We start from the raw sequence: 25,234 nt of genomic DNA on the forward strand, positions 1-25,234 counted from the left end.
ATGATTTTCAGCTCTTGGGTCTCATTGACATCATAGATAACTTGAACTTTACTTTATTTGATGTCACTCAGTCCCTTCAGCGAAAAACAATCCCATAACTCATTGTCACTCATCTATAAGTTTATGTTACACATGGCCCTCTCAATGAATACAAGATTCTAAATCTGGTTATTGACTGCTATGACGTAACAGCATTGAGAAACAAAACATGTTTCCAAGGGATGCATCCTCATCATAAGGGAACCCCGGGTTGCTCAGGTAGGGCTCTCTGAGAGCCAGTCAGTATTCTGATTGCTTTCTACTCCAATGAAGGTCAGAGAGCAGAGACCAGGGCATCAGAAGGGTGGGGTATTGTGGTGTCTATGCACACCATCAAGGTTAAGGAAGGTGCGCAACCAGTCAAGCATAAACTACGCAATGTTCCTCACAGTGTTAGAGGTGAACTGTCGGCTATGTTGAACAGTATGCAAAAGGATGGCATTATAGAGAAAGTAGATGCCACCCTATGGCTTTCTCCGATTGTTTTGGCCAAGAAAAAAAATGGCGAACTTCGTCTATGCATTGACTTGCGCACTATTAACAATGCGATTTGTGTAGAGAACTATCCTTTACCCCGCATTGAGGATCTAATCACCGTTGTCGGCCAATCCAAATGGTTTTCCAAACTAGATTTACGAGCTGCGTATCATCAGGTGGAACTGGATGTGTCATCAAGGCACCTCACGGCCTTCGTTACACCAGATGGTACTTTCCAGTTTTGTAGGATGCCAATTGGCTTGGCGTCAGCTGCTTCTGTATTTCAGAAAGTCATGAGTAACCTATTCAAAGATATTCCCAATGTAGTTGTGTTTCAAGATGACATTTTGGTGCACACTGTTTCAAAAGAAGAACACAACATGGTACTTGAAAAAGTACTTACCTTATTGCAAAACAATCATGTTACTGTCAGAGAAGATAAATGCATCTTTCTAGTAAATGAAATTGAATACTTAGGACACGTTCAATCCAAGGATGGTGTTAAACCTAAACCCAGCATTGTGGATGGTATTGTCAATGCACCTCACCCTATTGACAAAGATCAACTTCGATCATTCATTGGACTTTGCGAATTTTATTCCAAGTTTATAAAGAACTTCGCAAGTCTCACTGAATGTTTCAGAAGTCTTTTAAGGAAAAACTCGGATTTTATATGGACAGCCACCTGTCAAGATCATTTTCAGCGCATTAAAGAGAGCATTCTTTCTGCACTTGCTCTTCAAGCATACGTGGAAGGCCGGGATACTTTTGTTACTGTGGATGCCAGTTCTTATGGCATGGGTGCTGTATTATCGCAAATGTCTGGCAACAATGAGCTTACAATTGGTTTTGCATCCAGACGCATGAAAGATGTTGAACTGAGATATTCAGTTATCGAAAAAGAATTACTTGCTTGTGTATGGGGAATTGAGAAATTCAAACCATATTTGTGGGGAAGAAAATTCTGTTTGAGAACCGATCACAAGCCTTTAGTAGACATCCTTTCTGGCAACAAAATCAAAAAAGCAACTGCTAGGTTAGCCAGGCTATCCACAAAGCTGTTGGAATTCAATTTTGTAGTACAATACATCGCTGGAGGAAAAAATATTAAAGCTGACTTTTTTATCCAGACATCCTGTGCAGGTGGACAAGTCTGATGTTTCAGAAGATGACATTGAAGAATGTATAATTGCCAGCATTGATGACACTGTAATCTGTTCTGACATGGTAGAGGGGCATAAAGCATTAGAAAGTGATGCAGTACTCAAACACGTTATGGAATTTGTAGTGAAAGGTTGGCCTAAGGAAAGATCTGTTGAACCTGAGTTACAACCATTTTGTAAGGTTGCAAATGAGTTATCTCTGGAAGGTGATCACTTAGTCAGAGAAGGTAAATTGATTCCCCCAAATTGCCTTCGACAAAGAATCCTAGAAACGGCACATTCAGGTCATTTGGGTATGACTGCCACCAAACGCAGAGTTCGCAATGATTTTTGGTGGCCATCGGTTGATCGAGATGTGGAAGCACTTGTTGTTAATTGTACACAGTGTTTGTACAGTGACAAACATTTGGTCACAAGTTCTCCATCTCCCAAACCTTCAATTTCTCCCAATAGAGTGTGGCAAAAGGTTGCAGTAGATTTTCTTGGACCATTTCATGTACTACCCAATTGTATGAGATATTTCATAGTCTTAATTGATCATTTATCCAGGTGGGTAGAGGTCAGAGGTGTTTCTGAACCAAACACAAAATCTGTCATTAAATTTCTTCAGGATGTGTTCAGCAGAGAGGGCACACCGGAGGAATTACTTACAGATAATGGGGTTCAGTTTACTTCACAACTCATGCAAGAATTTCTGAGAAAGATGGGCATCAAACATTTGCGCACTCCTTTATACTTTCCTCAAGCAAATGGCAAAGTTGAACGATTCAATAGGGTGCTAGTTGAATGCATTCAGAGTGCCATCAAAGCTAGAGTAGACTGTGAGTCTGCTGTTAGAGATGTAGTGTGGGCATATAGGACTACTCCTCACTTTGAATCTGGTTGTGTTTCTTTTGAATAGATGAGAGGGAGGAAAGTGGTATCTACGCTCAATCCATTTTGGAAGTTGAATTGCTTGGATAATAAATGTGATGTTGCAGAGAATTCACTCATTGCCAAAAATCGCAGTGATGAAGCAAGTGATAGGAGATGTGATAAACTTTTCGTGCCTGTCTCCAAGAAAGAAGTCAAATTTGTTGTTGGTGATCTTGTTCGTGTCAAGGATCCGTTGTTACTGCAAAAAGGGAAATCAAAGTTTAGGGATCCTGCACGTGTAGTCATTATTAGAGGTAATTCTGCAAAATTAGAGAATGGTCAATGGTGGAATTTTGGTCGTTTGGCCAGATCCAATCCTGTTTACAATCCAGTTGTAAATATTGGTGAAAGTTCTCCTGAGGTCAGAAGGAGTTCAAGATTTAGGAGAATTCCCAGTAGGTATGTTAAATAAGGATCTTTGTTCACAATTTTTGTCAAATGTGTAATTTTCTCTTTTTGTAAAAAGGAGGGAGATATGTGGTGTCTATGCATTCATTCTTAGTGCACTTCTTTTACATATAAATGTTAGAACGTTACTTTGTACTTGTCTAAGTATTCCATGTATTACATGTTTGGAATGTTTGGGTTAGAGGATGGAATTGCTTCTCTAGCAGTTGGAGCAGCCACCTTGAGCACTCTACATCTGTATACGTGTATATCCTGTTGGCTGGAATAAACTCCTATCAAAGAGTGAAGATTCCTTGTCTACTTGAATTCCTGCACAACTTTCCCAAGGAGGATACACTTCAGGAATGTACAGAGGTCAGTGGGAGTGTTAAGCGGAAGAGCAGGTTTTTTAAAAAAAATTGAGGACAGAGAGGAAATACCATAATATTTATGCTTCACAAATAACTCCCCTAACCTGTGTAGCAGTTTAAAATGGGGCAGAGGATTGTGGGGACCATTTTTAGCAAAATATTTTACATGATTAAGACAAAAATATTTTTCAGGTAGGTGTTGTCCATTGGCATCAGTGAGAGGCACTTGGAACAAATTATCTACATTGTTCACTGTCATCCATAAATAATTCTGTATGTTTTATGAAATAAAATTGAAATGCGATACTTGACAAAGAATGTTGCCAATTCCAAGATCTTGAAAACACTTCTCAAGCTCTTCCGTTTGGTGAAGGGCGTCTGTCTCTTGCTGAGAGAGATTCTTTAAAAAGGGAGCTCACACATCTTGTAATTCTTCTCTGTTGATGTCAGGCAACCAACAGGGATTCTGGAGGTTTGCAGCCTCTTGAGTAGAGGTCTCTGCCTTTGACTCTTTGCTCACAGAGGATTTCTCAGAACCTTTGAATCATCTTCACACAATCCAACGTTTAAGTTATTTGGAAAGACTGGCTGCCACTCCTCAATCTCCTACTTCTTGCCAAGAGAATTGCGGCTGCATCGCCTTCAGTACCTTCACTCTTTTCAATGAGAGGAACTCTCCTCCAGGAGATCTCAGTTTACAGGAGCAAACTCATTCACAGGTCTTTCTTTCCACTGCTGGAGAGGAGGATTCAGTCAATCTGCAGAATATTGTTCCAATCAGCCTGAGACTAAAGAGTGGCCGTTTTGGAAGCTCTCGGGTCTCATGATTCCTGCCTTTACATGATCCTGGTGTAGGATCTGATGGGGTCTATTCAACTTCATATTGCTACCTATCAGATTCAGTTTGTCAACATGGAATCCAAAAAGATTTCAGTTTCCATCTAAGGCTATCATTGTGAGCGGCTCTTTGTTATTATATTTATCACACCTAAGAACTAACAATGCCATGTGGTACACTATTTATTGGGTGCAATAAGTAGCACTTATTACATGTATGTCCCCTAAAATGAGGACTAGCAGGCAGATTGTGGTACTCACCGCATCAAAGTCTGCAGAGCCCAGTATTTTCCAGACTTTTTCCCTCTCTGTAATTCCAAAAGCTTTGATTTGTAATCGCACCCAGTGTGTCCCACTGCAGACGGGGTGAGCTCATTCCCGCTCTTTTTGCAGCCAACCAGGTAAAATTATTGATCACCCTATATAGAAACCTGCAAAAAAAATAATTAAGGAATGAGAAATTTAGAGACAACTTACTGCTCCGTGAGGGAGAAACCAACCCAGAGCTAACACTTCTACCTGTTTGCATTCAGACCTTGTTCAGTGTGCTCAAGTCTCCATCTGTGTGCTCTCTGTCACTAGATGATCCATCAACTGGTAAACAGCAGGTGCTAGAATATAAATTCAAATCCAAAAACATGAATTCTGCTGGACGGTGCCAAGCAGGAACTGATATCCGATCTCAGTGAGCTCAGTGTGCTGGTCTGAAGACTTGGATATAAACAGAAACAGTGGGTCCTGTGGGCTAGTACAGTTACTACTGGTAATTACAGGCACAATCACAATATAAACAGGGTTATAGCGATATCCAAAGGAGAAGAACCCATATGCCACTCAATGATTCATAATAGCAGTGGATATTTATATATATTATCTACTGGCCGTCGCCAGTAGATAGTTATAGTTAGGACCGAGTTTCCATAGGAAATCTCAAAATTCTATTTGGAATAACTTTGGCGCCGGTTGACGTATCCTCGCGAAATTTTCAAAACTAATGGAGCGCTCCGTTCAGCTCCTACCCTGAAAGTCTCGGGGTGATTCGTCAAGCAGCGGCCGAGAAAAACAGGGGGGTCCCAAACGCGTTTTCCCCATGCATTTTTCCATAGGACCTTTAGTCACAGCTACAGCCCAAACGGCTGAACAGAATTACGTGAAATTTGGCAGAGAGGTAGCCATAAGGTCAAGGTAGTGCCTTTTGCAGGTCTGGTGTAAATCTGTTCAGTATTTCCTGAGAAAATAGCATTTAAAAGCATATATATATGTGGGCGGAGGCTAACCACACATCTCATCCTGAGATCTGATTGGCTGTCAGCACTTCATCCAAGAAGTGTTGGCAGCCATCTTGGGACCAATATACATGATAGCCCCTCATGAAAAAGCATTGCAGTTAATAGAAGGTTTTAAGACTTTAGTTACATTATAAATCATTTGTTGATGGTACCATACTCATTTTAGGAATTGTGGTATGTTCTAAGGTGATTTCACCATGTGAAAAAGCCTTCTGCTGGGATATCACGATTGAGAGAAAAATATTTTCTCATGCTTTTGCCACAGAGGTTTGGAAGGTGATCTATAAGCTAAACTGAGAGCTAATTTTCTGTAAATTCACATTATCTTTCACAGTCATGTGAGAATGAAGTCTGACATTCTCAGTAAAACATGTACATCCAACAAGGGCAGAGACTGTCAGTTGATTCCTTTGTGTTCTACTGCAGCTTCCCAGAGTGTTCCAAAGAACTACTAGAGTGCTAATAGTCCTACTTATGATAAACGTATGGCTACTGAAGCCATCTTGCTTGGAATAAATTGGTAACTCTTAAAACATTTAATTTAAAAAGGAACAAAATAAGGGGGTTCATTTTTCCATAAAAAGTATGATTAGTGCTGCAGAAAGAAAAATTAGGGCACATTTTGAGTGACTTCTCAAATCCTCTTCTTTTTCATTAAAAAATTCTGACATGCCGACTGAAACATGCACTTTCAATACCAGCAGCAGTTTTCCCTGGTGAGCAGTAGCTTTACTACAGTGATCTAATGAGCAACTAGAGTGCTAACATTCAGAATTTATGGCAAATGTGTGACATATCTGAATACCTTCATGATGGAATCAAAGTAAAAAACTGAAAGCATTTCCTACTGAGGAGACTGCAGTACATGAGGAAATTAGGAAACTTCATAACAAATAAATCTCCCAAGATGGCCACCGGAGACAAAAGAGCCCAAATGTAGCCCATAATCACCCAGATGTAGCCCAAATATAGCCCAATGACAGAAGTGTGCAAAACACTTATTATTTTGTGGTTTTGCAGTGTTATATAGTGCAGACTTGTCAGGTATTGGAGTATTGGTTACATCACACAAGAACAAATTCATTTTGGTTGTAGACATGGGGAGACTAAGTGATTTGACCAGAATCACAGAATGTCGAGCTGAAGCAGAAACTTCACCCTGGTTCCCCAGTTGCAAAGTCTGCAGTTCTGGAAGTAACACCACATCCTCTCCCCTAAGTGCAACATTTAATCAAGTTGTCAACTGGATAAAAAAACATAGAGATAACAAATAATTTAAAAGTGCTTTGTCGCTATTTGAAAACTCAGAAAATATGTCCTTATTTAAGTCTTTTAGAGCACTAACCATAATTTTGATGCCAATAAGACCCTCTCATATATGTAATATCTAAAGGAAATGCTCTAGGTATTACAGTTTTGATTACATCAAGATGATGTCAGGCGTTCCACACTTTTGTAATAAATATAGAATGTTAGCAATCTAGTTCATCATTAGGATACTGTTGAGAGGCAGAGGCCAGGGGCACGGACTCTGAAAATTGAAGGCAGGTAGGAGGGTGCAAAGGCAACAATTTAACCACACTGAGCAGGCAGGAAGGGCCGTGGAAGCACAACAGACTATGGAGGGCAGTGGAAAGGGGGGCAGGGGCAACAAACCAACAATACAGGGCTTGCAAGAGAGGCTGTGGCAATGTAATAGCCCATTGTGGGCAGAAGGAAGAGGCAATGGTAGTACAACCATACATGCCAACAGACCCGATTCAGCCAGGAAACGTCCAATGTTTTTAAGCTCAAATGGGCTTTATTTGATCTGTCTCCTGTCTACAATCTCCTCTTTTTAGTTAGGGTTAGTGGCAGCACAATGGCTATGATGGGCAAGAAGGAGGGTTCAGGGGCATGCACAAAGGACGATGGAGGATAGAAGGGAGGGTCAGGACCTGTGCACAGACAAGAAAGTTCAGGGGAAGGGGCCTCACAACAGACCACACGGGGCAGGCAGGAGGAGCAGTTGCAGCACAACAGACCTGGGAGGGCAGAAGGGTGTGGCAGTACAATGGACCATGTAGGACAAGAGGAAGAGGATAGGGGCATGGCATGTGGACAGGCAGGGTGGAGGTGGCAGGGACAGGTTACAGTCATCTGACAATGCTAGGCAGGTGGGAGGGGAGTGGCAGCTCAACAGAACACTCAGAGTAGATAGGAGTGGCAGGTCCATGGGATATGGTGGGCAAAAAGGATGGAGCAGGGGCATGCACAAAGACATCGGAGGGCAGGGGGAAGGAGAATAGGGGCAGCAAGCAAAGCACAGAGTTTAAGCAGGAGATCAATGATGGGGCAAAGAATTGGGCAATGGAGGGCAGGAGGAGTGGACTGGTACATCATACTAAATTGAGGGCAGCGGCAGCACATCAGACCATGCATGGCAGGAGGGAGGAGGCTAGTCCATGGATTCACACAACAGAGGATAGGGAGGAGGGGGATGGGGCAGCAAGCTAACTGTTCAGAGAAGGCGGGTATTAGGAACTTTATTAGTTTTAAAACATTGTGTCTGTGCGAACTACTTAAAATATGAACAAGTATGCAGCATAATCTCACTTTTATTCAGGAAGAAGAGGACGTCTGTGACTGTGACTCCGGGCTCACTTGGTAGAAACACCCCCTGACCCTCCACCCCCTATCGCAAAATGTAATGCCCGTGAAAAGGGTAGGTGAACACAGTGTTATATAGAACATAGTCCTGAGAGCACGATTGAAAATGAAAACTAGATATAGTGTATGGTATAAACTATGCACCAAAAAGTGTGATATAAGATGAACCGGGCGTGAAATATAATATGCAATACATTGTGCGCAATGACAGATTCATTGGAGAGTGCGAGATAGCACAGGCACTAGCGCGTGCTATGTGATTTGCGCCTTAGAGTGTAATATGCACAGGGCAGTGTTGTGTAACCTAACTAGTCTCTAAAGTTGTAATATAAAATATGTGCTGGGGAGTGTAACGTTGCATATGCACTGTGACAAAAATATGGATCCCAGATTGTAATATGTATGGCATAACACTGTGCGTTATAACATAGGCATCGAGGAAGGCACGTTAGATGGGGCAATATAACCCGTGCGAAGACAAGTGTGGCATGACATATTCACGGGGTGGTGTTACAGTGCACATGGGCTAGAGAGTGTCATAGCATATGCTCTAGCTAGTGGAATACAACACAGAGGTGTGTGGCACTCGGCATGCAATGGTGGGTGTAACACAGCATTGGGCTCTGTCAGGAGCGCGCTATGACTCTCAAGTGATCTTCGTCCCCTTTCCAGAGAGTAAAATAAAAAGTATTTCACATCCGGCAGTGGATGTGTGTTTTATTAACCGTAAGGGGGGTTTCTTGCATACTTTTGGTCGAATTTTTGTCAAATCCCCTTTGAATGGCTTGGTGTGCATGTGTATTCAATGTGCCCGTCAATAGCTACCCATGTTTGTATAAATAAACGACAAGGGTGTCTACCGGGATTAGGCACGGTAGGGCATCAGACATGTCAGAGCTTCACTAGTGGTGTAAATACATTCCACGTGGATTCATTGCATGCATAGTGGCCTTTTAATGAATATCACGCAAATCGTCATGGTGATAGGTACGTACGGTTTGTCCAGCATGTCCTAGGTGTGTCTATAAATATATTTTTTTTTAAAATAATAAAAAACAGTGGCCGGCCCTGGGGATTGGGGTCAAAAAAATATAATTAGGAGACAGGCCCTGGGGGATGAGGTCATCAGGGCCAATAAATTAGAATAAGAAGGGGAACCACACAGCCCCCCTTCTTAAAAAATTAAAATAAATAAAAGACTGGCATCGTGCCAGAGGCCATGCCCCCTCTGTGCAGCACTCTGCAAACGCGCCCCCAACAGGCATCTCCAGTATGCGCCAGGGAGCTGCGCTGCAGACAGGTGTTCTGAGGCCAAGCCCCTTTTTACACCTCTCTGCAACGCAGCTCTGTGGCACTTACTGGAGGTACCTAGTGGGCTAGTTGGACCCTAGGGACCCTCAGGATTCAAATGAACTTAATCTCCCAACTAAAAACGGACACAGGGTGTGTTTACACATTGGTAAAGGGAGGGGACGGGCCTGAGTTAACGTGTGCAAAAACGCCCTGTGGCCTGTTTTAAGAGGTAGTTTTAATCCCCATGCCCTATTATATACTAGGGGCTTACAGAGGAGGTCATGCTAATCACAGGGGGACCCCAACGCATAATGTTCCCTAGTGTATGTAGGTGTTTTCACTGTATTCTAAGTGTCTTTTAACATAGCACTGGCTCTAGGACTGGTTAGTCAGACTCAGTTACCACCAGTATCCGTCTGAAAAGTTGAGGGTACAGGATGATTTTGCAACAAGGCTTCTTTCTGCTCTTCTTTTTGTTCTTTCTGCACGTTATCCTTCTTCCTGCACTTATCTTCGTATTTGAGGACTTCTGTTGCTTCTTTCTGCACTTCTTTTGTTTCTTTCTGTGCATTTTTTCTTCTTTCTTCACATGTCCTATCTCTGTAGGCATAGTTAGAAATTAGCATTTAAAAGACCTTTGAAATTCACAGAAAAAACCATAGGTTTCAGGCACGTTATAGTTAGGAATAAGCATTTAAAAAACCTCAAAAATTCACTGAAAAAACCATAGGTTTCAGGGGTGTTATAGTTAGCTGGACTTTTCACTTGTACAAAACCATTGAAATTTCCCCGTTATAGTTAGTTCAGCTAACTATAACTCGCGCGCCCGCAATGCACTGCTGATGACGTCACATATAACATCACTCATGACATCACTGATGACATCATCCTTGTGATAGAGTGGCAGACCTCCTCTCACCCTATTATAACCTTTGATACACACATTCACAAATAGAGACTAAAATTTTCAAAACAATGGACATACCAATACCAGTTACAACAACCTCTTCAGTAATTCTAAGATCCACATACACATCCACTCATTCACCAACAGTCCTATACAGTCACTCATACATGTACACACTCATCATATACACCTATACATCCTGTTACACAATGCCACTCATCCATAGAGTTACTCACACACATAGTCACTCATGCTAATAAAGAATCAAACATACATTTACTTGCATATACAGTTATACACACACCACCACACTTACTTCTACGGAAACTTACACATACTTAGTCTTTTAAACAATCACTTATAGAAACACATACTTATTCATACAGGAACTCTTTCAATCTCTCACTCTCACATATACTCACATATATACACCAATAGTCACATATACTAGTTTAAAACATATACTAGTTTATGTGGTTACTCATAAAGACACTATTGAGACAGTCATTCACTCACTAACACACCCATACACACACTCATCCACCCATACAGTCCTGCACACATGCTGTGTTCAACACATACAAACAGTGAGTCACTCATTCATGCACCTATGCACTACGTAATACCCCCCACCGAACCATGCAGACACTCAGACTGATACTCAAAAAACCATCTAATAACCTATATAGACACCCATGTAGCTACTCACCAACCCATGCAGCCACTTATACACAAAGTGAGAGACTGATACAGATATTTACATATTTAAACATTACTCACTAAGCCATGTATTCACTATGATACACTTAATCAGTCAGTTACACAATACATTTTTCAAAAACAAATCATCCATTTAGACACTTATATACCCATTTATTCTTCCATCGACCTTGAGATATACATATATACAACATATTTAATTTTCAGAAAAACACACATTCACTGGATGATGTCATCAGTGATGTCATCAGTGATGTCATTTTAGATGTCATCAGTGATGTCATGAGTGATGTCACTGACCATGTCATGAGTGATGTAATATGTGACGTCATCAGCAGTGCATTGCGGGCGCACGAGTTATAGTTAGCTGAACTAACTATAACGGGGGGATTTAAATGGTTTTGTACAAGTGAAAGTCCAGCTAACTATAACACCCCTGAAACCTATGGTTTTTTCAGTGAATATATATATATATATATATATATATTCTACAAACAAGACTTTTTCATATATATGTATATAGTGCAATGAGTCCCCAGTGAAGAATGGAATATATGGAAATAGTGACATAAAAAAATGGCTTCCAAATAGAAGTAAAGTTGACCATACAAAATGATAAACAATTGAAAGAACCTCCTTATACAATAGTAAGGGCTTTTTAATGGATTGTCTTTAATTATTGTCAAAGGTGTTTTGACCCCTATAACAGGAGCTATTGATGTAGGGACATCGGAAAAGGTGAATGCCTGTCAGCGTGACAAAACTGTACCAGAGGAGGTGAGATGGTAGGGAGGGTACTCAAATGGAACCCAGCTGGGTGCCCAGTGAGGGGAGACTGACAGGAAAGGGTCAATGGCAGTGATCCACAGGTATGGCACTGCTGAGGGAACACAATAATGTGTGTATGGATATCAGGGTGAAAGTAAGAGGTGCTTGATGCGCTGATGTAAACCACTCCGACCTGCAGGGGAAAAATCCAAATAAGTTTTCTGGCAAACACACGTCGATCCGTGGATACAGATTAACGAAGGCGATGCTCCCAATAGTGAGACAGTTAATGCATGCATCTGCTATGAGTAAAAGTAGAACCACGTGAGTCTATCTACCTTGTACCTTCTACTTACCTTTGTTCCTTGTGAGTAGGGTTTCCCTTGTCTCCTGTTCTCGGTCTGAAGACTCGTGACATGAAAATAAACAAACCGTGGACAATGAGGCATCATTCTGACCCTGAGGGTGAGTGTGAGCTGTGGTGGATTTAACCACATGGAGCAAAACAGTATGTGGCATCATGCCCTGAGGTATATCAAATGCAAAGTAGTACTGTGTGAAAAAGGAAGCATGCATGTGATGAAATCCACCAGGAGAGCTTCAAAGGTGTAAACTAACAAAATACAAAACAGCACTACTCAAAAAGTATCAGAGTATAATGCAGCATTAACCCCACTCTTCCCTCAAACTATTGGGTGCAAACTAAGGGTGGGCGGAATTTGCGAAATTAACTTTCGCAAATTATCGTGAAAATGTTTAAAATTATCGCAAACAAGCGGAAATATCGCGAAGATGCGGAAGTTTTTTCCGACATGTTCGCGAGATTTTCTGCATGGTTGCGGGTCGCCAACTTACCCATGTGGTTGCTTGCGGGCGCGGCCATCTTGTTTTAAGTTGTCTCGCGGTGCATGATCGCGAGAAGAAAGACGTGATCGCGCAACGCATGACGTCACTGCGGGCGCGAACTGTTGCGAGACAGCGCAAATGGCTAAAAACAATACAACATCTCATGGAGAACGTGACCGGCTCAAGAAAACTTGTCGGCGAACGCAGGGATTCAGGTAAGGCGATCGCGCGCGCGCGAGAATGTATTATTTTACAGCGCGAGCAAGAAACAAATTATCGGCAAGCTGCGGAAACCAGAATTTTTGACATTTTCGCGCTCTCCGCGGAACGCGAAAATGTCAAATTATCGCAATTTCCGCGAACGGAACGAAATTTTCGCCCAGGCCTAGTGCAAACTGAACAGTGATCCTAAAAATCAGCAACACCCAGGTGGGTGTAACGTCCCAGAGGGCCACACATGTGCACTCATGTAAGTGAAATGCACTTCCACCAACACTGATGCATTTTTACCTACTCCTTACCGCACTGCCCTTTTCTAGTGGAATCAGTCTACCACATACTGGCTCTGCCACACTGGTGGGCACAACAACTTTTTTAATATGATGGCACAGGTCTTGCAGACCCACTGGGTGATTACACCAACAACCACTAAGAGTTGAAAAAAAGAAAGTCATCCACGAGAGGTCACATTGTGTCAGGGGTCATGCCACATTTACCTGAGCCAGTGATCGCACAAGTCCCACAAGGAGGCACTGGACAGGGGTGACGATGATGAGGAAGCAGAAGAGGCCCATATCATAACATATATTGGCAGGGTGTGAATGACTAACTCCTTTGGAAGTAGGGCAAACATATAAGACAATAAAAGGTTACCTAGAGGGGTTTCAATTTAGAAATACTCCATATCTAAAAGCAAGTGACATGAAAAAGGTACCCAAAAGATGAATCAATACAGTACCCCAAAATACTGACTAAATGAGCCTCTGCTGATTTTAAACTTAGAAGTGGTTCACTTGCATACACTCATTCATCTAAAGATACTGTACAAACCTATGTGATTAATGGCAGCTATACCAAGCCCTCAAACAGGTGCTGCTGTGTGTATGGTACTGCAGGCCACAACCACCCATGAGCTCTAGGATATGAGCTGCAGCAGAGAGGAGAAACGTCCACGTGGTGGCAGGTCACACCTTACTATATGCTCAAAGATGAGAGCTGCTGTAGAGACGAGCAGGGTCCACATGGTGGTAGGCAAAAAAACTCCCACAAACTCCAAGATATGAGCTGCAGCAGAGAGGAGCAGGGTCCATGCAGTGGCAGATCACATCTTCCCATGAGCTCCAGGATGTGAACTACAGCAGAGAGAAGCAGGGTCCACGGGGTGGCAGGCCACACACTCCCATGAGCAATAGGATGTGCGGTGCAGCAGAGTGGAACAGGCTCCATGTGAGGCAGGCCACAAACTCCTATGAGCTTCAGGATGTGAGCCATAGCAGAGAGGAGCAGGGTCCACATGGTGGCATGCCACACCCTCCCATGAACTGCAGGATATGAGCTGCAGCAGAGAGGAGCCAGGCCCACGTGGTGGCAGGCCACAAACTCCCATGAGGTCCAGGATGTGAGCATTAGCAGAGAGGAGCAGGGTCTATGTGGTGGCAGGTCACACCCCCCAAGAGCTCCAGGATGTGAGCTGCAGCAGAGTCAAGCAGGGTCCATGTGGTTGCAGGCCACAAACTCCCATGAGCTCAAACTCGTGAGCTGCAGCAGTGGGAGCAGGGTTCATGTGGTGGTAGGTCACATCCTCCTAAAAGCTCCAGGATGTGAGCTGCAACAGAGAGGAGCAGGGTCCTCGCAGTGACTGGTCACACCCTCCCATGAGCTCCCGGATGTGAGCTGCAACAGAGTGGAGCAGGGTCCACCCGGTGGCAGGTCACATACTCAAGCTCAGGAAGAGGAACTAACACATTAGCATGGTGTGGTCCCCGTCTACTGTGCAGAGTGTGTCTGTAGGATGTTCATCATCATCCTCCAACCCTCCTATCTGCTTCTCTTGCCAAATTGGCTGCCTTCTGAATGAGGGGAATACTTTTCCAAGATCCTAAGTTCATTTTTTATCAACTCTTTTGTTATGGCCGTTCAAATAAAGTACCCACTTTCATATGTCCAACATATGAGTCAATGCTTAGAGAAACCGAACAGAACATAATCATTGGACCATTGAATGATATATGTGTCTATGAGAACCTCCCCATACCTTGGACCCACTCTATCTGTTAGCAGGCCCACTACTCCTTTTTCAAACTTTGGGTGATTTGGAGGAAACAGTCAGTCAATGTTGCTTTCCCAAATCGAAGAATACTGACAAAAAATATCTGAGTGTCATTGAACAGCCTGTACTCTTGTGGATTCTGATTTTCCCTTCCTCCGTTGAAGGCGGCGCGTGGAATTGTCATGTAATTGCAAAATGCCTATCACTGGAATCATCAAGGACGAGTTATGCACAGTTACCAAAGAGCAGATGCGCTGCCATCCTGAAGGGAGCCGTGTGTACAAGCCACTCACCACAGCACCTAAAATAATAATCCATTAGCCGGGAGGTGCGACACTGCAAGTTAGAATTATACTTTGTTGCAGTTGATGTTCCGGCCCACCGGTACTGTTCCATTTCCCACTAAAACACAAAGAAAAGGATTGGGTTTTCTACCTGCTCGAAGGGTTGTAGGTGTTTCTATCCAGGTTAACCTAGAGATATTCCCATCCCACAAAGTCTGACACTTCTGTTCCCTGATATATGAAAGATGACCCATCGACAAAGAATGACATTCTCCTTGGGATTGGGTCTCCAATCACTTTACTTTCTTTCCTGGTGTGTATTTAACACAATCATGCACTAGTTCATCATCGGTATGTGGGTCTGCAAAGAATGTTGCTTGATTAACTGTGTTACAAAGAACCACTTGTTAATATGGTACTGAAAGTATTACTGCATACCCAGATACTCCCTGAGTCACGAGGGTGCTCTTTAGTAAAATGGGGAATACTGGATGCCCTACACACAGTGTTAAAGGTGATCCCATCACAATGGCGGTGCTTGTCTGGACTGCAAATGCTGACCTTTCAAGGCAGGATCTAGCAGCCCGCTGTAGTAGGCAATTGGTTTGTGTCCTATGGATGTCTTTTGAGTCAGTACAGCAGAAGAGTTAGAATGGTTTGTTGTAGTCAGATGTGCCTAATACTGGCGCATTTGTAATTGTATCTTTTAATTCCTGAATTGCGGTCTCTCTTTCTTCAGTCAAGTTTATTGTATTAAAGCAGACAAAAGTGGTGCAGTCAGGATGGCTTAATCAAATATCCACTGTCTCAATTGATGGGCTTTCATCAAAAATGTATTCATCAGATACATCTCTTAACTTGACCCCAGCATCTGTAAATTCCACTGATGCCCACATTACTGTTAAATGCTATTAGTAACACATAGTGTGGCTTTATTTACAAGGCTATTATCTTAAACACCATGTCAGGTTCTTGTATAGGATCTACAGGCTTCTCGGGTCTGATCTATAGCTCTTTAAGTTTCTGCACTCTCTCCCCAAATAGCACTGATGTTTGGGCAATCAAAACATATATAACATGCAAAAAGGCACCAGTAGCCACTAGAATTGCTCTGACCTGTTGTCCTGAGTCCGCATGAGCTGTGATTGAGAGCATCCTACCTGGGGTAATGCCTGAAGTGTGGCATACCATTGATCCATCTTCTAGAAAATAGATAGTCACATTCAGCTTACTCCTCAATTAATCAATCAATCAAAGACATTTAAAGAGCGCACTACACACCCGTAGGGTCTCAAGGCGCTTAGGGGGGGGGGGGGTGCCGTTACTGCTCGAACAGCCAGGTCTTGAGCTTCTTCCTGAAGGAGAGGTGGTCTTGGGTCAGGCGCAGGTTGGTCGGGAGGGAGTTCCAGGTCTTGGCGGCCAGGTAGGAGAAGGACCTTCCTCCTGTTGTCGCTCTACGGATGCGTGGGACGGCGGCGAGGGCGTGGCTGGTTGATCGGAGGTGGCGTTTGGGAGCGTAGAAGTTGATTCGGTTGTTGAGGTAGCTAGGGCCTTGATCATGTAGGGCTTTGTGTGCATGGGTGAGGAGACGGAAGGTGATTCTTTAGTTGACGGGGAGCCAATGCAGGTCTCTCAGGTGTCCGGAGATGTGGCTGTTACGTGGGATGTCGAGGATGAGTCTGGCTGAGGCGTTCTGGATCCGCTGGAGTCTCTTCTGGAGCTTGGCGGTGGTTCCGGCGTAGAAGGCGTTGCCATAGTCCAGTCGGCTGGTGACGAGGGCCTGGGTGACGGTCTTCCTGGTCTCCGTGGGGATCCACCAGAAGATCTTCCGTAGCATGCGCAGGATGTTGAAGCACACCGAGGAGACGGCGTTGACTTGCTTGGTCATGGAGAGGGAGGAGTCCAGGATGAAGCCCAGGTTGAGTGCGTGGTTTGTTGGTTTGGGTGCGGTGCCCAGGGCGGGGGGCCACCAGGAGTCGTCCCAGGTGGTGGGTGTGGAGCCCAGGATGAGGACCTCCGTCTTGTCTGAGTTCAGTTTCAGGCGGCTGGTCATCATCCACTCGGCTACCTCCTTCATCCCTTCGTGCAGGTTGTCTCTGGCGGCGGTGGGGTCGTTGGTCAGGGAGAGGATCAGCTGGGTGTCGTCGGCGTAGGAGATTATGTTGAGGTTGTGTTGGCGTGCGATGGCCGCGAGGGGGCTCATGTAGATGTTGAAGAGGGTAGGGCTCAGCGAGGATCCTTGAGGGACGCCGCAGATGACTTCGGTGGCTTCTGACTTGTACGGTGGTAGGCGGACTCTCTGTGTTCTTCCGTCGAGGAAGGAGACGATCCATTCCAGTGCCTTTTCCTGGATTCCGACGTTGCTGAGGCGTTGCACTAGGGTGCAGTGGCAGACAGTGTCGGAGGCCGCGGAGAGGTCTAGGAGGATGAGGGCCGCTGTTTCTCCGTTGTCCATCAGGGCTCGGATGTCGTCGGTGGCGGCGATGAGGGCGGTCTCGGTGCTGTGGTTGGCTCGGAAGCCGGACTGCGAGGGGTCGAGGGATCCGTTCGTCTCGAGGAAGGCGGCCAGCTGTTTGTTGACGGTCTTCTCGATGACTTTGGCTGCAAACAGGAGGAGCGAGATTGGGCGGTAATTCTTGAGTTCGGTGGGGTCTGCTGTAGGTTTCTTGAGAAGAGCACTGAGTTCGGCGTGCTTCCAGCTCTCGGGGAAGGTGGCGGTGTCGAAGGAGGTGTTGATGATGTCCCGCAGGTGGGGCGGAAGACAGCGTCGGCCTTGTTGAAGACGTGGTGAGGGCAGGGGTCGGTCGGCGATCCGGAGTGGACGGAGTTCATCATGCGGACGGTGTCTTCGGTGCTGATCGGAGTCCAGGCTCGGAGGGCGGCGGTGGGCGGCGTGGCTGTGGTCGTGGCGTGCGTCGGTTGGGTGCTGAAGCTGTTGTGTATGTCCGCGATCTTGTTGTGGAAGTAGGAGGCGAGGGAGTTGCAGAGGTCTTGCGAAGGGGTGATGTCGTTGTTTCCGGCGTTGGGGTTGGAGAGCTCTTTCACGATGTTGAAGAGTTCCTTGCAGTTGTGTGCGTTGTTGTCCAGCCGGTCCTTGAATGCAGTTTTCTTGGCGGCGCGGATCAGTTGGTGGTGCTTCCGGGTGGCGAGTTTGAGGGTGGTGTGGAAATATGGATTTTTATGATCAGTTATGTCCCCTATCTTGGACCCCAACGATTTCATGTATAAGTCACAAGTACATGTATGTTCCCTCCAGTTCCAGTTATGAAGACGCAAACACATGTGCGTCCACCGTCAACATACCCTCTTTCAGATCCGCCATGAATGGGCCGGATATTCCATTCCTAAGTATGAAAGGCCACCGGCTTTATATGGTTCATTTATTCCATTTTACAGTCCAGGCGAGTATGCCCTGATTCTGCCATCAAGCCTTTTCCTGCCTTCTGCCTCTGACAGCTCCAGTCTGAGCTCGCATCTGTATCCATGAACTTTGTCCTACTCCCTGCGTGGCTAACGGTGCCTGACTCGGCCTGTCTGCCTGCCAAGAAACTGTATTTCACCTTCAAGATTATCTGCTCCGCTCCTCATCCAATGCATTCCTGTCTAGTAGCTTAAGTAAACATTCTTCCAGCTACTGAGCAAAGGGCCCGGCTTCTCTGTCTTTATGCAAGTAATTCATAGCCCTGTTACTATGGAAGATTTCTGCCCTTGCATCTCATGTAGACACTTAGACGCTTGTACACGCACTCACAGTCAGTATAGAATAGATTTTGTTCGAAAGACCTTTCCTTTTGGATAACATAGTTCTTTAAACATAGGATGTTAGATATGATTTGGGATTAGGTTGACTTGACCCCCCAGACTTTTGTCTCCACATGGAGAGCTAAATGTCAAGTCCCCTTCACCCCCTAGTTGCACGTCAATCATACGTCATGCGGCTGCGCGCGCATCTCTGCCAAGTATTTCTGCTGACATTGCGAAATTCTTTCATAGATCCACCCATTTATGACATCATACCTAATGACGTTTTTAGTTACGCCTAGTAACGCCTATTTTAGTTACGCATGTATGTCTTTATCTCTGTTATCAACTGTTACGCCTCCTGCATCTGTTTCACTGTAATGCCTTTTCTATAAAAATGATTACCTGTCAATAATGTATTGCCCTTCACTTCCTGAACCTCCGTGGTGATGGAATATGAAGACCACAATTCGAATTGTTATTGGAATAAAGCCCGTTCCGAACCTCTAATACCACGGATTCTGCCTCTTATTTTACTGAGCTATTTTTATTAATTTTCCGCATCAAATTAAGTTCCGGTAATTAAATTATTTACCACATAATTGGCGCCCGAACAGGGACACTTTCTCATCTCACGCGCCGGAGGTGCGTTGCAGGCCCGGTCCCCTGCCACCATTACAAAAATGGGGTAACCCATGGTATGGGGACCTGGGTGTAGACTTGATACCAAAAACAATGGTCCTTGACCAATTAGTTAATACAAGTGAGCCAATTGCTTCAATTAGTCAATTAGTTTTTTATAATCTTGAGCTCGGAACCCAAAAACACTTTTTAAAGGGGAAAGAGCTCACAATATTCAATATATAATTCAATCCAGCAAAGAACAACATCCAACCTTGTTTAGATTATCATACATATTAATTTATTATTGAATAGGGCAATTTAAGGTTGCTCCAAGAGGAACGTGCAACAAAAGAAGGTGATTAAGAGTGAGTGGGTGAAGCAAGAAATGGAAACAAAGTAGTAAAAGACATTCATTTGGTTTACAATAGGGATCGGTTGTAGTTCACCGTCCAGAAAACCTGGTCACATCTCAATCACAGATACATGTTTTCGTATTTCAAAAGACCCAATAATTGGTCTAGCACAAAGGAACTATATGTGTATCCCAGGTAATAGAAAGTAAGCGTCGACGTTTCGACCCGTCTTGAAGTGCTAATTTCAGTAAGAGTGCGAGTGACACCGCCCACTCTTAGATACCCTTTCTTTTTAATTCCCCACAGCACGGATTGAGTCCCCACAGCTCGATTACTACCCTTGATACGCAGTCCTCCATTCATTGGATGTCTGAGGAGCCCCATTGAACTGGATATCAGGTACACGATTTACTATGACGTACGTGGTTCTAGTGGTTGGTTTTAATTAGGACGACATCCTCACTTCCCCGTGTTTTAACATTTTAGGTGGACGATCAAATTCATCACCCAGTCAGGTTGCCCCAAACCCCTTCCCTTTGGTCCTGATGAAGATCCGCACGGCCAAGGTCTAAATCTCCTCAAGGCCTTCAAGACGGGTCGAAACGTCGACGCTTACGGTGAACTACAACCGATCCCTATTGTAAACCAAATGAATGTCTTTTACTACTTTATTTCCATTTCTTGCTTCACCCACTCACTCTTAATCACCTTCTTTTGTTGCACGTTCCTCTTGGAGCAACCTTAAATTGCCCTATTCAATAATAAATTAATATGTATGATAATCTAAACAAGGTTGGATGTTGTTCTTTGCTGGATTGAATTATATATTGAATATTGTGAGCTCTTTCCCCTTTAAAAAGTGTTTTTGGGTTCCGAGCTCAAGATTACTCGGTCCCCTGCCACAGCTGGACGGACAACAACGCGTACCCACAGGATTTCCTGTATCTCCCTCCTGCCGAGCGGGGGTAACTGAGGCTGCGATCAACACCCAGACGAGGCGGTGAGAAGTGCGAAGTATCCCGACCAGAGCCTAGCTGAGAGAGCAAGATCCGAGGTATACAGAGGCCCACCAGGTTCCGAAGTTCCGAAGTTTCGAGTCGAGTCCAGTCCGGTCCAGTCCAGTTCAGTTCAGTTCCGAGGCCTTCCGTTCCGAGCTACCCGGTGAGTACCATTGCCGGGGAGGCGTTCTGACGTGCACATAGGTTGTGCCGGTCAAGACGGGTTTGGGTACACAAATCCGGTCTGCACTGTTTCAGCAGTGTATCTGTACTGTTTAGCAGTATATCTAGTATGTCTAATATATAATTCAGAAGCACCTAGTTATTGCCGAGTATTATGCTTAGTGACTAGTTCCCTAAATGGCCATCATTTTTGTTCGTTAAAATATTAAATGTTAAATGTTAAATGTTTTCAATACGTTCTGCATATTGTGGTGTGAATGACTGTTCATTATTGTGTTTTATTGTATTAAGTGTGTTCAAGATTAGGTATCAGACCAGTTCTCAATATGCCGCTCTTTTCGAAATTAAGACAGATCAAAACTAGAAAAGGGGTACTCGAAGAAGCTGTTCCCATTCCTCCTAGGGACACTCCAGGGTACTTCATGTATCATAAACATGGCCTAGACGCCATATTATTTCTTGATTTATGGGTAGACTACACCAAGGAATTACCAGAAAGTCAGAGGTGGCCCGCAGCTGGGACCTGGGATGCAGATTGCATCATGAAAGTAGAAGAAGAATTATGGAAAAAGAAAGCTAGACAATCACAGAAAGATGCCATTGAATTATGGCGTAAAGAATCATATAGACGTACAGAAAAAGCGCTCAGACAGGAAGAAAAAAGTAAGGAGAATTCAAATAAAGTCCGAGAAAATCTATTAATTGAAGAAGGTACCCGAGTAAAATCAGAACAAGTAGACAGACAAAGAAATGCCCTTATGAATGGTATGTATCCTCTTCTGGCCAAAGGGTTACCTAAGGCTACTCCGGAGATACCAAAAGATTTGCCACCTCCATTGTTTCCGATAAAAGCACATCCCAAAGGGCATCCCAGAACCGCAGAAGATGTATTCCTTTCCTCTTATTTAGATGACGCAGCTCCCGAGTATGCTAATACTGCACCACATAGACTGCCCGCCGAGGGGGTTCAACGCCAAGACCCTCCGTCTGTACCTCCGCAACAACAAGCTCCGGCACAAGTTCCGGCAAGCACATCTGCTTCTACAGCTCTTCCCACACCTATGGTTGCTATATCACGTTCAACAAATCCTTTCACGTCCAGCACCCCAGACGGTGCTACCGGAGGTACAACAAACATTTTTTCCACGCCACCCAGAATAAATAAACTTTCCTTTCAAGATAGCACATCAACGTACGCCCAAACTAGTAACTCCCAACATGCTTAAGGAACTTCTTGTAGATTGTAGATATGACCCTGTGCCCGGCAAAGAGGATGACATGCTCCTGGCATCATTACGTATCCGACGAGCTGCAATATATTTAGGGAAGCTACCAGGAATGACTACACATTTAGAAAATATATATCACTTTGTCCAGTCAGGGCGAGATTCTGAAAGTATTAATAGAGCCATGGAGTACCAGAAAGTGGAGATACAGGGGGAACTGTTACGTTTCCTCATAAATTGTGTGATCAGAAATCAAGACCGGCCTGGGGTAAATCCGGAAGCAATGCGAATTCTTACCACATGGAGCCGGAATATATCAGAGGGGAGACATGATAGACAGTTAAGTATAGTAGCTATGTGCCGAAAGATCCGCAAAGAAATTGAACGAATACACGAAGAAAGATTAGCGATAGACCAGCCTGAACAAAACGAGGAGGAGGAAGAATTAGAACTGCCCACAGGACAGTTAGAAACCATGGCCTATGTAGGTAGAGGAAGACCTTGTAATAATACTAGATGCTTTACTGATCCGATACGTCCGATACGTCCAGATAATAACAGAAATTTCCAAACCCCTATAATAAATATAGGCGTCCCCCACATAAATATAAGGTCCCCCGAACATTCGTTCCAAGCCGCTGACAAATTACTCCGAGAACGAAGGGGTTATCATATACTCGATTCTATGGATGAACAAGAATTAGCCAGATCAGCCGTTCACTGGGTTGACAGTCCCGGAAAATATAGTGATGATACACTAGCACACACGTTTTTGAACCTTACCCCAGATGAACAGCGTTTAGCTGGTATCTACATGATTCAACAACTCCTTATATTATATAAAGGCCAACACTCCGATCCTGGTCCCTTGCCTGATATATTGACTGAATTACTCACGAATAAATGGAGAGGTTCAGGTACTGAGTTAATTAGAGAAATACTAGAATCCAGAAAGCAGTACATTCTTTTTATATGCCCAGAGCATGTCTCACTGCCCATCAAGGAAAGGACGACGTATTATATGGATAGACAGAATCCTTTACGCGAAGTGCACCCAATAAAAGGTGATGACAATGAGTTTAAACGTGTATTTGTATACACACCCATATCTAAAATAGAATTATTAGAAATGAAGAAAGTGGTACCCAGTCATGACAAAGACCCAGCGGGTTTCCACCGGGAAATTAAAGACATGTTGCTCATGGGAGAGTATACCTATCCTGACATTATGAAAATATTAAAGGTAGTAATGCCTGCGGGCATTTACGAAAAACTCAAAGAAAAAGATTGGGAAGTGGGAGACCAAAAGATAGATTGGACAGCATTAGAAGCCGAAGAAACAGCTCGAGGTCCAGGTTTAGGGCTTGGGGTAAAGACTAAAATGTTACCAGGTTTATTAGTACAGGTATTGCCACGTTTATTAACTACGAAAAAGGAAGACTGGGGTGCAATCTCAGCCTGTAAACAAAAGCAAGATGAAGACACTAGTGATTTCTATGCCCGATTCGAAAAATGTTTTGGTATAAATAGTGGAATAAAAGCAAGTAGCGAATCGTATCCACATCTGTTTGTGACAAAATTAGTTGAAAACTCCCTGCCCCAAGTGAAGAATAGAGTATTGAAATTCGAGAGTACCTGGCAAGGTAACACTCCGTCACAAATGTTACAAATGCTACAGTACCATCACAATAGAATTAGAGAGGAACAAGAACATGAACAAAGACGCATGAAAGACACGAAAATGAAAATGCTAGTCTCCCAGACAGTTCCAGCTGACGGTCATAAAAAGGGTATGACACAGTCTAGTGATTCAGCAGGTTCTGTGAAAGGGACATGCAACTATTGTAAACAGCCAGGTCATTATATACACGATTGTCCAGTCTTAAAACGTAATATCGCCACAGGTATTACAAAAGAAAGACCACGGCCACTTAGACAGGATCAGAACCAACAAGGAGCCCCGCAGCATGCACAGTTTTTGCCAGCTCCGCAACAGTCTGTGCCAGCTGCACCACCGCTGCCTATTGCTGCCACACAAACAACGACACGACAGATGTACCAGACCGCACAGTATGACTATCCTGATTATCAACGATACTCATGAAACAGCCTAGAGAGGGAAGTTGGCTTACCCCTTATCGAGGTCCCTGTAGATCAAGAAGGACCTTATGTACATAGTGAACTATTAGGCCAAGATAGAAAATTTTTACTTGATACAGGGGCAAGCCGAACAACAATAAAACGTAGTGAAGTTCCAGGGGCACCCCTCTCAGGCTCACAGAATATTTCCCTTGGCTTTTCAGGAAAACCTATCATTAATGAAGTATCACAGCCTCTTCCACTTACGATCGGTCCCTTGACACGAACTACAGATTTATTGCTTACTAAATCATGTCCAGAAAACCTGTTAGGTATAAAAACATTGAAAGCTCTAGGAGCTATAATATGTTGTTCTCCGGAAGGAGTAAGATTGTTTTTACGTGATTTCAAAGGGCACTATGTGTCCCGAGACATGGATCACCGACTGCAGACTTTACCCACACATTTATGGGCACAAGGCCCTACAGATGTTGGTTGCATGAACATTACACCATATCGAGTCACACTAAAGACAGGAGTGGTACTACCACGAATGCGACAATACAAGTTACCCCCAGATGCTGTAGTGGCTTTACTGCAAATCATTGACGAGCTTATTACCCAAGGAGTGGTTGTGGAAACCGACTCCAATGTATGCAATTCCCCGATAATTCCGATTCTTAAACGAACTGATCCAAAAGCCCCGCCAGTATATCGATTGGTTATTGATCTGCGCGAATTAAATAAATGCATTGTACCACAATACCCCGTAGTTCCAGACATTTCTTCATTACTGACAGCCATTGATTCCGAAGC

The 25,234-nt window shown here is 44.0% G+C and overlaps 1 pseudogene; it reads left to right on the forward strand.

Annotated features, from left to right (window-relative positions):
- The first annotated feature begins 896 nt into the window (after positions 1-896).
- Positions 897-25,234, forward strand: part of LOC146829789 (U3 small nucleolar RNA-associated protein 15 homolog pseudogene) — a 59,844-nt pseudogene continuing 35,506 nt past the window's right edge.

The sequence above is a fragment of the Triturus cristatus genome, chromosome 5_2, assembly GCF_964204655.1.
Source record: "Triturus cristatus chromosome 5_2, aTriCri1.1, whole genome shotgun sequence".
Lineage (NCBI taxonomy): Eukaryota > Metazoa > Chordata > Amphibia > Caudata > Salamandridae > Triturus > Triturus cristatus.